General features: G+C 43.5%; 1 protein-coding gene across 1 annotated transcript in view; it reads right to left on the bottom strand.

The window, feature by feature from the left end:
- Positions 1 to 17,582, bottom strand: part of adgrb2 (adhesion G protein-coupled receptor B2) — a 213,207-nt gene extending 195,625 nt beyond the window's left edge. The window contains exon 1 of the mRNA XM_070985427.1: positions 17,000 to 17,582. The gene's annotated coding sequence lies outside the window, so the exon portion shown is untranslated. The remainder of the gene's footprint in view (positions 1 to 16,999) is intronic.
- Between the last annotated feature and the right edge of the window lie 318 nt (positions 17,583 to 17,900).

The following is a 17,900-nucleotide window of genomic DNA, read 5'->3' as shown; positions in this document are numbered from 1 at the left end:
AGCAGAGCTTTTAAGTGAGTGCAGAGTGTAGGAGGAGATCTAAGAGGGGACTGACATGGGTAAGAGTGATAGGAATGGACAGCTATACACAGTGGTATGTGTGTGAAGACCGAGTATGCAGAGAGTCTTTAGATGTTGATAAAAGAGCAAAAACAAAGGCAGCAAACATTCCCACATACACTCGCACCGTGTTGGCTTGCTGGCTGAGTCATGAATAAATGGCTGAGTTGTGTATGTGTTCAGACTTCTGCGATGGGACCTGCTGTACTAATGAAACACTGTGGCTTCTCACATTTTCCCTAAACTAACAGGGCCTGAGCCAGCACAAAGGCATCAAAACACAGCGGAAGAAAACAGGCAGCGAGACAGAGGGAAAACAAAGAAATGTGAACAGAGACGCAGCAGACTGACCCCCACTGTTCACAAAAAAAAAAAAAAAACCTAACAGGATCATTCTGTGTACGTCACACTGCACCCAGATAATAATGAACCTTCCTCCACACCGAGAGAGGAAGATATAATCATCTAGGGGAGTGAAGAAAGGCTCAATGAACACAGGGAAAAAAAAAAGATTAAGCTCTCACGGAAGATGCAAATACATTTTGCACACTACGGCTTCAAGTGTGGCGGAGGAAGGAATGGAAACCAAAGAGACAACACAGATTGGGAAAAACAGACAGCCGAGACTAGACACTTGTGAGGCATCTGACAGACAAAACCGGTGGAGGCAAACATTGAGAAATGGCGTGTTGCTGATTATTTGTGGGTGTTACAGAACATCTCAATCTGTTCCCTTCTTGGCCCCATGAGGTGTTAAAAGGGGACGTGAAGGGAAGGCGAGATGGAGGAGTTACATGGCATCAGGAGCGAGTCCACTAAGCTCCGGTTGGCTTCCACTAAGCGTGCTACACTGATGGATCTGCTAACACCTTATTGCAGTGCAGCATGGCAAAGCCCTCTCACTGATCTTACTCTCCCTCCTGCTAATCTATCTATCTAACACAGACAAGACAGACCCGGAGGATGTATCGCCTTCCAATCATCCTATCATGGCTAGCCGCGGTCAGAAACGAGGGGAAAGAATAAAAGAAGTGTGAGAGAGAGAAATAGGTATCGATTTGATCAGATATAGTGCTTTGAGCCGGTTTGGCCGTGCTCAGCAGCTTAACACTCTGAAATAGAACGGGCGAAGGAGAGAGTTGGTGCGGGTGGAGTGTTTGGAAGATAATAACAGAAATTAAGAGAGGAAGCAGCATTTGCAGCTGCTGCATACAGATGTTGTGTAAAGGGAACGCCTTTCCAATGATGGAATGTGACTAATGACATGTTCTGCTACTTAATACTTCGATATGACTAAATGTCTGAGAGAAATATAGTTCTTTTCACTGCGCTTCATTTATTCACCAGCTACAGTATCATTACTTGCTACCTTGCAGGTTCGCATTAAAAACATATAAATTAGAAGGATGACTTAAACAGGCCAACAGTTTAGTAAGTAAAATCCACAAACTGCAACATTTAAAGTCTGCTTCCACAGTAATACATTAGTAAAATAATCCACTAATATTCAGTGATGGGATTTACAGCAGCAGTCATTATGCTGCATAAGAAACACCTTTACTTTTGATTTTGAAGTAGATGTTGCTGATAATTCAAAGAAAAATGTTTCCAAAAAGATTTGGAAGGCTGGAGTTGTAACGGAGCATTTTTACGCTGTGTGTGCCGTATGTGCTGGATTCCCTTTTCCCCTTGCGCCATGGTAAAGAGGAGATTATGTGGCTCATATCCTGTAAGGTTTAGCAGCACCTTGAGGTTTCTTGAAATCCTCCCTGATCCATATCCATATATATGTTTGCAATCTGTCTACCTGATATTGTCATTCTGTTTCCCTGTATTGTAATTGCACCATTGTTGCACCAACAGTTTAGCAAAACAATACTTGCTTTGGAGGTAAATCTGACTTCTTCATATCAATGTTGCTGCGTGCTTAGATTTCAGCACTTAACACAGCGAATACATTGTCCCAGCAGGAATAACAGCACAAATCTATTCACTGTTATTCTTTAAGTAAAGGATCTGATGCTTCTTGTGTGTGTGTGTGTGTGTGTGTGTGTGTGTGTGTGTGTGTGTGTGTGTGTGTGTGTGTGTGTGTGTGTGTGTGTGTGTGTGTGTGTGTGTGTGTGTGTGTGTCAGTGTGTGTGTTAGTACTGTCTCCCTCCGGCAATGTGACAGCCACATTACTGCTTGTAATTGCCTGCTCCACTCAAATCAGTGAGGGGTTAATAATGCCAGTAGCCTCGTATTCCTGCCATCACCTTCTACTGTCCAGCTCTCCAGCACTCTGGGTAGCCTTCAGCACATATGATACACTCTCACCCATACATGCACTAAGACACACATACACACACACAAGCATTGTTAAATTTAATCCTGTGACTGTGTGAAGCAGAAAAGATATGGGATATGGACGAGAAAGAGTCGGTCCTATCACTACACCACCAGGCAAATCCGCAGGGAAAGAAAACACACTGAAACACACACACACACACATCCAGCTAGACACACTTACACAATGACTCATGTGGTCGGACCTGCACTCTCATTCACTCAATAGGTATTTACAGCCATTTAACCTTGCCTTGAGGGAGAGCAAAGACAACATACTGAATACAAAGCCTGTAGAGTGGCATCAGTCCTAAGCAGATTCTAAAGTGTATGTCCACAGCACCCGTACATTAGCAGGACGTGTCTGTACATCTGATACCTCCCATGCCTTTAAGCTATGAGAATATCCTGTAGGTTTAGGCTTTATAGGTTAATCTTCCAGTAGCAGGTCGTTAATAGCGATTCATAGATAGTATATTTGCCATATCATAAATACTCGAAAAGTCTTAACGGCAGTGCTAAGCATCGGAATGACTTCTGTAATAAATTTAGTGGAGGCAAGAGTCCCATAAGCTACATTCTCTTCATAGTTTAAGCTCTATAGGATTTAAAAAACATTTACATCACGGTTTAAAACACCACCGGCTACTATAATTCACTGATAATCACACTGGCCATCAGATCTGGAGCTGAGATGCTTATGATCTTATTTCTTTAGGAAACAGGTCTGTGTCATGTTAATTTACAAATGTTGTGCAATAGGTATTCATTTCAGAAAGGTGAGATGTTTAATGACCCTCCATCTTCAATATCCACCAACGGATGACCACTTTTGTGGAGAAATCAAGTAAATAACCCTGCTTTCCTAAATGTAGAAAGTCTGGCTGTTTGGTGAATGTCCTGAATTTGCTTTACAAGACATGCAAGTTTAACAAAGCATCATCTCGTAAATGAGATCAGATCCATTGGGGGACGTTCATAACAACGGGCATTTTAACAAGATACTTTGATGTTTAACATGCTGGTTTGAGTTCTGCTCTACTTCCAAAGGAAACATGCATGCAGAAACCATCGCCTTTAAGAGACCCACTGGCCCTGCTCCCAAGCGATCGCAAGAGATTGGCAGCATCTAATTACATTCTGAGGCAGTCCTTCAAGGTACGAGGGTGCTGTTCCACGAAGAGTACTGTTCTGAATCTCCTGGGTCTCTAGCGTGCTAGTTTTAGGATCACCAACTAAATTGGGTCCGGGAGAAAGGTGCTGATGGTCTAGTGAGAAGAGATTGGGCTGCTATGATACTGGAACCGCAAGGGGAATTAAAATGCTGTCAGGCTGCAAGCAGTGAAACCTATCTAAGCATCACCGGGGATTTTCCTCTTCACTAGAGCACATATAGCCAAAGTCATGAGGTATTAATGGCTGATTTTAATGTTGATGTGTAGTCACTGGCTGCAAGTGTGCTAAAAAGCTCCGTATGTATCTAAGAGGAGATTATGTTTGAGATCATGCTGCTGCAAGTCGGCTCTATCCATGTACAAAAATAAGGTAAAAATGTCTAACTGTCAAGCTAAAGGTGGATAATACATTTAATATGAGAATACTAAGCACTTAACAACTTGGATGGATGCACCTTGCTTATTCTCTGCTACTGCATTTATATTTGTTCTTTTAGGTGACAGTACTTTATGAATATGGATATCTTTTTTATGTAAAGAGCAACTTTGAATGTCAAATAAATGCAGTGGAGTAAAAAGGACATTATTTCCCTCTGAAATGTAGAAGTATAAAGTAGCATAAAATGGAAATACTAAAGTCCAAATACGCTAAATTTATACTTAAGTACAGTACTTGAGTAAATGCACTTATTTCCATTCCACCACTGCAACTGCCTGCTTAAGCTCACCTGGGCCCCCAGATGGCCCATGTGCCTGTTCCTCCCTCTCCGTCTCTACAGCTGACATCCACACTGCTTCATTTTCCTTTGGTTTGCATCTTCAGTGCCTTCATAGCACACCAAATACACATGTACTGCTTTCACTGCTGATCTACACACTGCATTTGAGTTACCTTTGACCTTTAATTTAGTTAAAAGAATAAATCAGTCTTATTTTAAGCAGAATCTTTGTGTGGACTCCCTTCTTGTCACATTCACATGTGTCGTGTCTCATCATCAAAGTCAGAGGGTTACACTGTATGCCTCTGCGAGTCCCAACCAGCAAGGAGAAAGATCCAGCAACAGAGTACTCGGGAGAAAAGTGCAGCTCAGGAAATATTCTTGGATACGGTATCTGCTGGGCTGTAATTGTAATATAATAAGATTTCATGTGTCAGTGTGACAGTGTGTATGTAGTATGTGTGCAGCTGTCACAGCTGAGTGGGGAAGCATGGCAGTGTTTGTGTGAATGTGCACACAGTGCAAGGCTCAGGAGAAAAGTTCTAATTCAACAGAGACAGAATAGAATAGATGAAAGGAACATGCATGCAGTTATGTTCCCACATCATGAAGCTCTGTGGAGATGTATCCGTTTGGCGTGTTAAGACTGAGCTCTCCTCAGTTATCATCATTGAGAAAATGTGACATTAAATAAGGCGCAAAGCTGCGGCTGCCGCGATTTGCATTTGGCCACGTACACAGCGCGCACATACGACAGATGGTGACGAGCGTATGTGTGTGCACTACAATTATTATGACAGTAAGATAACATTTGCACAGTGGATAGCCACTAATGATCACTCGCAAGCATCAAGGAAAAACTTGAAAAAAAAAAGATTAGAAAGATTAAGATTAAGCACAGTTTGTATATGAAATTGTGAAATATGAAAAAATAATAATAATAATAATAAATAAGAATGTATTACTGCTTATATTATGGTCATTTGAAAAGAGGACTATTACCATGAGCAATGTTTCTAGGTTAGGTTTTCAGATGGATATATCAGTATTCCAGTCCTCCACATGCATGGAAACCTTTTAACTCTAACTGTGCCATTTGCTGTTTAAGAAGATGTTTTATAATCCTGCATTGGAGCCTCACTGTAGATAATAAATTTAAAAAGATCAGGGCTGGGACAATCACCCCGTGCTTCTCTGAATCCCAGAAAACTCTTGGGACATATATGAGGTTTTGGCAAGACCCTGAGGCAACTCATTATAATGTGAGCGGGGAAACGTCGACTGATTAACAACTCAAACTACACTGTGTGGTCATGTTAGTGACTAGTGAGGACTAGCGAAAATTGGCAAAGCAGTGTGTCGCAAAGCTTTAGCTTTACACTTGGCAACCAAATGGTTCAATTTGGTCTTTTACAGCCTCTTTTTACTGCAAACCAAACCACCTGCATGTCAGCAGAGCACACTCGTGGGAGTGGTTTCAGCACAGACCAGACATGATGAAACAAATCAGAGCTCCAACTATCATTTTTGGTGCTCTTACCCATCAGCAGGGACGTCATTATGTCTTAGTTTATATTTTTGAGCGGTTTGTGAGAACACTGCATGCTTTAATATGGTCGCAGAATAATGCTTTTGATCATTTCTTATGATTTGTAAGCACAAGCAGCACATTTTAAGGTACTATGCAGTACACTGCACTCACACATCTAAACCATTTACAGTTATTCAAAATAAAGCAGCCAGGCTATTAACTAGAAGGATCTGATGGACCCACTTTACCCCTGATCTTGCTTCCCTTCAATGGCTTCCTGTAAAATTCTGAATAAACTACAACATCCCGTTGATTACTTAGGAGGCTCTGCCTGAGCTGGCCCCCAGTTACATTTTTGATCTCCTTCTCACTTCTCGACCACTCCGATCCTTTAATCTCTGTCTTCTATCCATCCACCGCTCCAGCTGCAAAACAAAAGGACGATCGTGCCTTTGCTGTTTTAGCCCGAACCCTCTGGAATCATCTTTCCCCATCTATCAGACTTCCTGAATCTCTGGACTCTTTCAAACAGCTTCTGAAAATGAACTTGTATTGGCAAGCCTTTACATTACATGTTGTCTGGTCTTTGTAGCACTTTGTAACTGTGTAAACTGCTGTAAAGGTTGTCATCTAAAATTACTTCCACATATCCTTCTGAATCCACAGATGGTACAAAGAAAATGCTGCTTGTCAAGATATTTCAACATGCAATTCCTCCTAAAATCACAATTTGAGATATTTACATTTCTTTAATATACGTGTTAAACTGACGGGATAAATAGCATAAATAAGAAAGCTTTAGAGATGCTGACAGTCATCCTGTTTCTCCCTGCCTCTTATCTAAGCTAAGCTAAGATAAGCTAGTTGAGGTTAGCCTAACTTCAGTCATGATATTGATCTTTTCAACTTTCCAAGCTAAAAGGCATATTTGCAAAAACATTGAGCTACGTCTTTAACCTTCTGTTAAACCTTCTTAACCTTCTGTCTCTATTTCAGTGTATATCAGAAATATAGTGTATGTAAATGGAATAAGATCTGTTTGAGCTACTCGCAGCTGTTCATAATGCTGATTATGATTAGCTGCAGATATAAAAGGTGATAATGCTATTCCTCTGTCAGTTAAAATTCAAGTGTTTTCCACACTTGTGCTTCTGGATGTGTCTTTCTGCCATGACTCGCACACAGCAGGTAAACACTGCATGAGCCATATTGATGAAGAGCACACATTTGGGCCATTGTGGCCATGCCGTTACACAGTGTGTGGGTGGACGAGGTATTACTTCATAGGAGCCCAGTGGCCTCTCACTCCAAGTTTAATTACATTGCTGGCCTCCGCAACGCTCTCATTTCATCTACCTGTCTAATCGCTGTGAAGCTAGCAGGGGGGGCACATGATGACACTGCCCCTGGTCACAGTGTTTAGTGGGGAGACAGTAAATTACACAACACATCTGTGATGAGACTGCAGTCTGCCTCCAAAAGACATGTATTTCTCTGTGGTAAATCTGAGCCACGTTATTAACTGCAATAAGTCATTTTTAGGCATTTAGAGTTGCAAGGCTTAACCTGATTTACTTTGCAGAGGTTATTTTTTTTATTTACTTATGTTTTTTTTTTTTTTTTTTAACCTTATTGTATTCCATGTAAAGTCAGTCTCCCTTGAGATGGCAAATTATTAACACTGAACAATGGTGTCACTTGACCACTTGGGGGTGATACAATTAAAGTTTAAAGTTTTAAAGACCTCCCAACCGTGAAATTTATTTCCATGAATCTTGGCTAATACATTTGCTTGAGTGTTCTTGCATCAGAAAATCACTTTTTAACCTGTGGACCAATAATTTTAGACACTGGGCTTCTTATTATTAAGGCCTGTTTTATTGAAAAGATACCATAGCAAATCCAAATTAGACCGATAAGGACGCCGTAATGCCTAAATAAATAAATTCTCCATAACATGTCATTGTATTCAGCACACGTAATCCCACGGTTTACGAGCGGAGTGGAAAAGGAGCAGTTTCTCCCCACTCAAAACATTCTGTATTCACTCTGTTCCCAGCTGCTGTTGGTTTAATATTTGCAGCTCCCTACTTGCTCTCTACTCATGCTGGGAGAAAACCTGCTCCAGTCCCATCAACAGCAAATGTGGTGAGTTCTGCCCTTCCATTGTGTTATACAGCACAGAGTGAAATCTAAAAGGTGGCATAAAAGCATACAAAGTATGCAAAGGTACAAATTTGCTGCAGGTGGCAAAAACTGAGAGAACATTTTTCAACTTGAGCACAATTTTGCAGTTACCCCAAGCTGTAAAGGACGGCAACACTCCACTTGATGAATGTACAGAGACAGCAACAAAAGATGACGGTCCGAGGGGAAATAAGAAACACAACTGGAGCCCTTTGTAAGTTCTGAAATCAGCCACTCTGAACTGTCACACACACACAGACACACTCCACAAACACAGTCACTTTGTGTTGTTAAAGCAAACATTTGTACTGCTATGTAGGGACGCATATGCTTGATGTTAGTGGCCAAGAGACACAGACAGCAAAGGCACAAGAGCTATCAAATGCGCTTGGAGGGAGCAGGAGAGAACTACCATGACTTTCAAAAAAAAAGCTTTTCCACACAAAATCACATCGCTCCACTTTCTGCCACTCTGCAACACTTTCATACCCTGCAAAGGCCAGGCTATATAAACTGAAGTGGATTGAAGTTGGCATGTGTTATTACACATATTTTGTGCATTATTTTGCCCTCAGACATCACCTCCGAAGTACTTCTCTCAGGCTGTGTGCCATTTCAACTAATACTACTAATGGAGAATGATTTGTATATATCCTCAGAGGTAGTGCAGCCTTGGGAGTATTTGTGGAGACAAAGAGTTTTTTTATCGAAGCTAGATAGTCCAGTAAATGTTTACACCTTTCAAATAAAACCAAACTGCCAAATATTATCTGGTAAAAATGTGTATGAGAAATATCTTGAATGTGAACTTATTAGTGAGCTTGAGATGTTTCTTTGGAGTAAAATCTGTAAATTTATCTAATGTGACCAAGTGGGCACATTTCTTTTTTGTGTAAAAATACGTAGTAATTTCAGATTGGACATTTGCCTTTTATGGCTCCAGAGGGTGCTGCGTGGAAAGCTGAATGCCTCAAATGATGTCACTTGAGGCAGCGTCCATTGAGGCTGAAGACTACAGATCTGAAAATGAAAAATATCCAAGGGTGTGGAGTTAGAAAGAGGTGTCCTTAGCCGGCCTCTGCAGCTCGCTCTTCATCTCTGGTTGAGGCCAGTGGCATGAGGGGACATTAGCTGCTACAAGCATACACAAACAATCTCCAGCCAAACTGTTGCAGTGTGGGTACTGTAGGTGCCAGGTTTGACAAGGATGAAAAATGTGTGCTCAAATAAAGACAATATCTCTGGTTCTGCTGCAGTGATTTTGATACTGAAAAATCTGCCCATCATGAGTTTGACAACGTTTTAGAAACATAATGCTAAACTGATGGAGTGTCTTTCAACAGCTGATGCTGCCACTGTCAGCTCCATTGTTTTTCATTACTGGCCCCGTACCTCACGTCTCCTCTCTATGTATGAGCCTGTTTAACAGTATCAAAAGTTACTCTGTTAATGTATGCAGACTTTTAACCACTGCGGAGAGCCACATTTGCATTCAACTTTCTGTGTGCAGTCGAAAGCTATCACAGCAGAACCTCCGAGCATCTCTCTCACTTATTTGTTCGTTCTCTCTCTCTCTCTCTCTCGTTCTCTCTCTCTCTCTCTCTCTCTCTCTCTCTCTCTCTCTCTCTCTCTCTCTCTCTCTCTCTCTCTCTCCTTCTGTAATACTTGCATGGGATATTTCAAACGAAATCAGGAATTAGACATTGAAGCATGCATGCTGTTTTTGGAGTCCACGGTCTTCGCCTGAGTCCAGACCTTTGAAACATCCCACTCCACGGAGCTGACTAATTTGTCAGGAATCATAACTTGAAACAGCAGTTTCTCATCTGAAAAAGTAGAAGATCTAATGAGCGCCGCAGGGGACTAACTAACGATTAGCCATTCAGCGCCATGGGCGGGACTACCACCATTGTCATGTTGTTGTCAAGCTGTGCGCTGGAACCAAGAAGGCGTAATAACAACAATTGGAACTGCTGTAGACAAGATAGACACTGTTATCGAGGGTGTTCTTAGCTCAACATTGTAGTTTGTTTTTGCTTTGCTCCGCTCAACTCTCTGCTGGTATGGCTATGCATAGTGGTAACTTAAAATCATGTTTATTTCAGGATGGAAGTCTTTTGTGATTGGTTGGGGAGTGTCCAATCCCCCTTCTCCATGGAAATTGGTGAGACTGGACGCAATATCACACGGAAACAAAATGTAACAAGTTGACAATTCTGTCTGATGTCAGGCAGGCATGGACCTCCACAGAGACATACAATAAAGCTTCATTCCAAGATGAAAACATGATAATATAGTTGTGCACCGCTGGGACTTGGCTAATTGTCTCCATGGCAACTCTGCCCTGTCAAATGTACACACCTGCCACACTGTGATTCTACCCAGCATGCCTCTGGGCTGGAATTCCACCTGTCCACTTCGTTTCCTCCAAAAACACACAAGCTGCAGCTTTGACAAGCTCTCACACACACACAAAAACACATCTCAGGCATGCATAATCTCACGTGCATCAACGTACACACATGTAGCAGACACCCACACAGAACTAATGAAACATGAAAACAGAAACTCACGGCATGTTACCCCTGAATGCCTGGCGGTTTTTTTGGTCTTAACCTTCATTCAGACAGGCAGGCTGAGCACATTCCAAGAACACATTTTATTTACAGTAACAGCCCGAGGAGGTGTAGAAGCCCTTATGCAAGATAATGTCTGGCTCTTAATTTTTCACTTCTTCATAGACATTTTCACCAACAAGAAGTGTAAAAATGTCAGGAGATGTCAGGAGTCAGAGGCCCTCATATGCTTCATGCAAAGATGGCTACGAAAGTCAGGACTTTCATTGATTGTTAATGCAAATTACGAAGAGGTAGGAGGCATTCAAGGAAGTGCAGAGCATTCTTAAAATTGATGATTACTTACACAATAAGAATTCTAGCATTGCAAATGCACAGCGTTGACCAATTAACTAAATGGAAACATCTTTGTAATGCCTTATTCACATTAACCTCCCCTGAATTTTATTGCTGCTTCATACAATTTCAATTTTTTCTCTTACTTTAAAAAGTAGAAACATGCAGTAGGGTCCACTTCTGTGATATTTCATTATTTCCCTCTAAAAACACTTGGATGCACGAGACATCGTATTTACCAAGCATGCACTTGCAGCACTGGACGCACGCACATGCACACATCAGATCCCATTAGATCACACCACAAAGGAGTCCAGGCTCCCTCCATCTGCTTCTGCAGAGCAGAGCATTCCACTTGTTGGCCTGCAAATACGAAGTGTCCTCTGCTATAAGGAGCCGTAATGGAGGCCGATGGGTGTCACAGCAGGGCACTCTGCTGATGACGAGGCCAATGTGCGAAGGCAGATGAGTCTGCGCCCTCTGAACGCTGAGTTAAGCAGTGGAACTGGCCGCCTGCTTGTGCGTGAGCTGCAAAGAGTAGCAACTTTATATGTGTGAGAGTGTTTCTGCGGATGTGGGGAGTCTGCACATCTTCTGTTACATAAGAGGAGGATGCAGAAAGGGTGAAAAGAGTGTTTTGGAGTGTGCAGGGTAATGACAAAGACAAGAAGAGAGAGGCAAACAAGGGCCATAAAAGGGGCATAGAGATGGGACGGAAATGAAAAGTCAGCAGTCAGCGAAGTAAATTTTGCTGAAAATACTTCCATACGTTTACTTCAGTAAGGTTTTTGAATGCAACCTTAACCACTGTGAGAAGGTAACCCAAGAAAAAAAGCAATTGAGCAAGTGAGCTTGGGCCATCCTCGCAGGCCCTCCTGTATAGCACTATAAACTAGCAGCTTTAGATGCTCTGAATCAATACAATCTGCCAGCTCTTGCTCTTTCTCCATCCCCAAGGGCCATACATTATGAAAAACATTACATAAAAGGCAAATACTACTGCTGGGACGCAGTCAGTCGCCAAACAAGAGCAAACACACAGATCGACGTACACAAAGTAACAACCCCAAATTGCACAGTAATTGCCCAGCAAAGACTCCTTGTTCATCTCTGCACAAAGAGAGTTATTAACACAAAAACTCATCGAATTAACTGTTCTCTATGGTTGTATTGTGGCAGTTTCTTATCCCTTGCGCGATCAATATTAATTAGAGATGTGAATTATCCCTGCAATTCAAGGCAATTAATTTGTTTTGTTTTCTTCCCCCCCCATCCTTCTGCAACCCCAACCTATCTATTCCCAAGGAGGCCCATCCTTTCACTTTTCTTGCCAAAATGCTTAATTAATTGTAGAGAGCAAGTCTATAGGGCTGGGGTTTTTTGTTTCCTGTTGATTTTCCTTTAGCCTTAGCCTCGCCGGAGCCCAGTCATGCTTATAGAGAGCCCCAAACCAAAATGGCACTCACTGCAAATATTGACACAGTCACCCGGGGCTGCGCCAAATGAATGCCGCCCCAGCGACAGAGGCATCTGTGGCTCCAAATGGACCATGGCAGAGCATATGAAGTAGGAGGGCATGATATATGATGCTGAGGTGAGCAGGAAAGTAGATGATGACAAAATCTTTCACCTCCAAACCTTTTGACCCCTCCAGATTTTTTCCTCCACTAAACAACTTCATCATGCTGGTGTATCTTCCTCTGTGACCCATCCTTGAACCCAAAGATCTTCAGATTTCATGTTAATGTTCTTTTTTTTGTTGCTCCTCGGCCCTTTCTCCCATGCTAAGCGGTGGCCAGTGAGGGTTGATGTGCACAGAGCTGACAACGGAGTTTCTAGCTGTGATGATGAAAAGTCTGAAGCCTTGCTGTCCCTGCATGTTACTTGAACAGGCTCACCCAAGCAGACTGATTGAAGAAGATACTCAACATAAAATAACACGGCGGCGTGGGCCTTGCATGGGATATGGGATATATGGGATAAGTCATATGGATAATATTTTAATAGGAAAACAGCAGGGTGGGTAAATGGCAAAAGAACAGAAGGAAGACAGATAGGGGAGGAGAAGAGAGCAGGAAGCTTGTTAGGGAAAGGCCAGTGAAGGGGAGGAAGTGTGTGTGTTTGTGTGTGTAAAGGGGGGTGTCAGAGGAACAATGGCCCAGCCAGGGTGCAGTGATCCAGGCAAGCCCAAGCTGTCGCTTGGCCCCGACTCCATATGCACTATTTACACAGCATGCACGTGGGCGCACACACACACAGCTTGACATGCCACTATCACATTGCGTACTGTATTTTTTTTTTCTTCCTACTGTGTGTGTGTGTGTGTGTGTGCGTGTGTGTGTGTGAATATATGCTCTTGCTCATTTGCAACTCAGAGCTGCTTGATTGAAAGTGAGATGTGAGAGAGAGATAGGTGACAGAGAGGTTTGTGTATGGAGTATGTGTGTATGTGTGTTGGGGGGGTAGCATTGGTAGCATTAGTGCATGACATGTGGGCGGATATTGAAGATGTTATTAGTATCACATTTACAGGCCTTATAAAACTGCCACAGAGCTGGGCGGTTTTCATACATCTTCAGCTGATACGTGTCACACTGTCATTTGTGTTGCATTCCGAGCAGCTGCTCAGACGATCATTCAGTGATAGCGCAGTCATTACGTGCAGTCTCATTTCTCTGTCGCGTTTAACCTTCCTGCTGTGCTTCGGTCAGAAATGACCGATTTCATAACTTCATTCTGCAATAAATGTGTTTTTTTTTTTTTTTTTCATCTGATTGCCACGAGGTTTCCAGACATCCTTCATACTCAGCACTGAAGGATGTAAGATGAATGATCACCACAATTATAAAAAAGTTTTTATATTGTATTGACTGAGTTTTCACAAGCAGTTACAGCCACTCGACAATTCATGCGATCTCTCAGATGTCCCTCTTGTCCCCTCGTGGGACCAAAAACAAACTGCATCTCAACAAAAACATTGTATTCAAGATGCCCTCTTGTTAGACTGATCGGCTCTACTTCTGTAGCTCTGGGTAATGTGTAAGATTTCTCCATCTCGCCACATGTCATTCTGAGTTAGTGCCACAATAAGCAGCAACCAATTATAACCATGAAAAGGGCACTTCACCTCATTTTGCATCCTGGCTTTGATGAAAATGAGGAAAACAAATGCTGTCACTTACTTCCAGTGATATCGAGCTGCATAATTTTGTTTGTCAAAAGTGGTCTGAGCTAACACAGACCGCTGTCCGGGGTGCTGAATCTGAGGCTGTTCTACCCAGCTCACTACAGCATACAGTTGACCTTGTTGTTTCAGGTCTTAGTGGCTGGGTCTTGGAGGCATCAACAACAACAACATCCCTCCACTCCAGTCAGCCTCAGTAAGAGAGTTACTTAGTGAGCCTGATGCTTTTCTCTGTGGTCAGTCCACTTAGCTTTTACCTGCCCCTTTCTAGCAGAAGCTTTTCATTGACTTGAGAAAAGAAGGAAAACTTTTTCAAATCAGAAATTACATGTGTGTTGTGTTCTTGACACTTGAATCCAGTTAAGTAACTACTGGAAATGGGTTGGGTGCACATGTGATACAAAATAAGCAGGTTCAATGGTTTAAAACAAAATTAAAATGATCATATATGTCTTTGTATGTTTCAGAATGGTCAAAGAAGTTATCAAGCACCACAGGGAGGTTAACACTGGATTGATTTCCAAGAGTTATTATTGCGTCACAGAGAACCATTCATTAAAGCCTCATTACAACCAAGAGCAAAAGAAAATCCGAAGGACTTTTCTAGAAGCCTTAAAAAAAAGATGCCAGTGCAGCATTGAGACCCAGCCATCTCTAAGCTCATGAGTCTCTGCTTCATGTTCTCTACAAGCAGGCCTGGAAGATTTGGTTGCAAGTGATACTGTATTAGACTCTGAGACTTTGCCACAGCTTCACTGAGCCAGTGCCCCTGACCAGCCTTTGTCCTCTACCCAGCCAGGCTTTAAAAAAAAGGAGCCTTCTCTCACATCCAACTCATCTGCCATCATCCTCGGGTTGCTCATCTCTGCTAAAAGGAGACACGGCTCTGCTGGCTCCATTAGTTGAGACAGGAGCCCTGAGAAATGAAACAAACGAGGTTATTCACTGCGTTTAAAAAAGAAGAAGAAGAAGAGGCCATGTTATGGTTATTCACTCCTCTCATCCAGGGTGGAGGCAGGGACACAGGACAGTGCGCTCAGAGAAATCAGCACAGCATGACAGCATTTCTTTAATACTGCTCACGGCCAGACTGTCTAGTATTTTGCTTTCGTATTAATCAATCACATGATGACTGAACTTCTTTTGCAGAATGTGAGTAATACTACAGGCTGAGTCTGACCTGTTAATCCAAATCTCAGATGGCCAAGTTCCAAGGAGACAGTCACTGCTCATGAATCAGTGTCCCCCGTTAAACAGCCTACAGTTCACCCACAGGCTGCCGTAGCACAGTTTGGCTCGCCTCATTGGTGGAAGAAGTGGAATACTGTGCGAAATTGTCAGCGTGCCACAGATTGCTTCTCCGGGAATAAAACAATCGAGGTCGCTGCTGTCATGTGTGTTACATTCCATTGTTTAAGGTGATTTGATAGTGTCGGTGCGAGTTTTGTTTGTGGGGTGCGTGCGGAGAGAGCGCACACACACTGCTTGCTCAACAGATGGGTAGAAAGGACAGACAGAGAGGGAGAGAGAGGATGCTCTGAGGCTCCTTTGCACTCCCGTTGTCGCGTCCCGGTTGTCATTCCCGTTCAGCGTCACAGGAGCCACCTGCTCGCTACCGGGGGGTGGGGGAGGCCAGCGTCTGAAGAGCCCTTTCCTCAGAGTCGATAAATAAACCCTCCGCAAGCATATCATTTTACCGAAAATAAGTCGGAATGGACCGGGAAGAGGTACGGTAACAAGAAGCGGCACTGCGGCAGGCGCACGCCGCGGTCAGAGGCGCCTACAAATAAATCGGACCTCAGTGCGTGATCAGGTAGCTTTCAAAGAGCTTTCTGTTGCGTGGTGAGATGCCAGTACGGATGTAAGTCAAGCATCCTCCTTTCAAACCCCCAGAGCACGCTCACTGGCGTCTTTGGTACATCCTGGCTCTTTAGCATTCAACGGGAGAAGGTACCCACTCACCCAGGCGCACAGTGCGCACAGGGAGGGGGTTGGGGGGGGGGGGGGGGGGGGGGGGGGGGGGGGGGACATCGGCATCAGTTCTCTAACCGAACACTATGCATGCATGAACCAGGCCACGGAGGAGACATCCTCCTGCCAAGAAGCATTTCCAGTCATTAGGGGCACTGTTGAAGAAGCGTCGGTGCGGGTGGAAGCGCTCTGATTTCTTAATGTTATTCTAAACTCAAAATGGCATCAGTGGAAAACCCCCATCAGAGGGAAGAGAAACCCATCATCGTGTTTGTGTGTGTGTGGGCGCGCGCGCGCGTATATGTGTGTGTTTGGGGCTTGAGCACGTGAATGTGTTTAGAAAAGCGAGGCAGTATGGAAGGTGGAAATAAAAGTGTCTGGGGCAGGCTATGTGCGCACGATGTGCTGTGTGTGTGTGTGTGTGTGTGTGTGTGTGTGTGTGTGTGTGTGTGTGTGTGTGTGTGTGTGTGTGTGTTTCTTTTGGCCACTGCGCAAAGTTACAGGTCTGCCAGCGGCTTTAGAGGCAATCATACAGCTCTCTGTGTGCCCCACTGTGGGATTCAGCATTCAGGGGGCTGCTGCTGTCCACCTGTGCTGAACTAATGGGCTGTAATTCAACTGCTCAGATGTATTTGGGGATTTTTCAGGGACCGGTACTTCCGTTCAGGTTCACAGATCACACGCTGATGACAGCCGATATACTTCAGTCTTGGAAAACTGGGGAAAATGAGGGTCCAGTTTCCCTGTCAGTCTCACACTCTATGCGTCATTAAAACTGGACTACACTTACACACTGTGTTCTTTTCATGAGGATGTCTAGAATAAAATAAATAAATAAGCCGGCAGACTGCAAAGCAATCTGGAGTACATGGCGCAAAGAAACAGTCCAACGGTTCTCTACAAAGGTGCTCAGTTGAATAGATAAAAGACATTACCTGATCGCTGTCAGCAGTAGTTATTTGATACGACGGCTATTCCCCGATCGGTTCCGTGGATACAAATTAAGTTTCCCATCCATGGCACGTCTCAGATGGAGAGGGAGAATATCATTCATTCACCCTCGCTGCTGCGCGGAATCTTCTTCCCACAAATGTTCTCTGCGAGGCATTCCACTTCTGCGCCGACCAAAAAATAATAAGTGCAAAAAATAAATAAGTGAAAAGAAGGAAGGATCGCTAAGGACATGAAATCATAAAGTAGCCATAGATCAAACCAAAGAACAGAACAGAAGAACGGAAAAATAAAAGGCAATCGGAGAAAAAAAAAAATCAAAAGAAGGAACGTCGCTTTTGTAGATGTCCAGTTTTGTACCAAAAATAAATCCACGTCATATAATCTCCATGGTTTTGCGCATATAGGCACGCTGTATATTCCAATGCAATGAGAGGACGCGCTCACAGGCAGCAGCGCCGCAGCAGCAGGGGCAGAGTGGGATAACGGGCTTTTTTTCTACTGATACCCGGTACTCCAAGTCCAAGGAAGCTCTTCATCTGAAGCAGATTGAAACAGAGCGAGAAGGGGGGGGGGGGGGGGAGAAAAAATGTGCATTAAAAAAGAAAAAGAAAAAAAAAAACAATTCTTATTCCTTTACTGCCCCTATTCTCTCCTCTTCCCTGTCAGAGGGTGAAATGTGTCTGTGGCTGTCGCCTGCTCTGGCATTTGGGTTAGGTATCCACAGGCAGCGGCTCACAGTCGGGCATCTGGCATCCCTGCAGTCGCTTCACAAGCGGAGGACAGAGATGCGCGCCCTCGCTGCCCTCCGCCGGGGATCCGTCGGGCGCGTTCACAACTTCCTCCCTCCCGCTCCTCCTACCCCTATTGCCATCGCCCGTAGTG

This window comes from Chaetodon trifascialis, chromosome 17 (genome assembly GCF_039877785.1).
Source record: "Chaetodon trifascialis isolate fChaTrf1 chromosome 17, fChaTrf1.hap1, whole genome shotgun sequence".
NCBI lineage: Eukaryota > Metazoa > Chordata > Actinopteri > Chaetodontiformes > Chaetodontidae > Chaetodon > Chaetodon trifascialis.
This window is presented reverse-complemented; position numbering and strand designations above follow the sequence as displayed.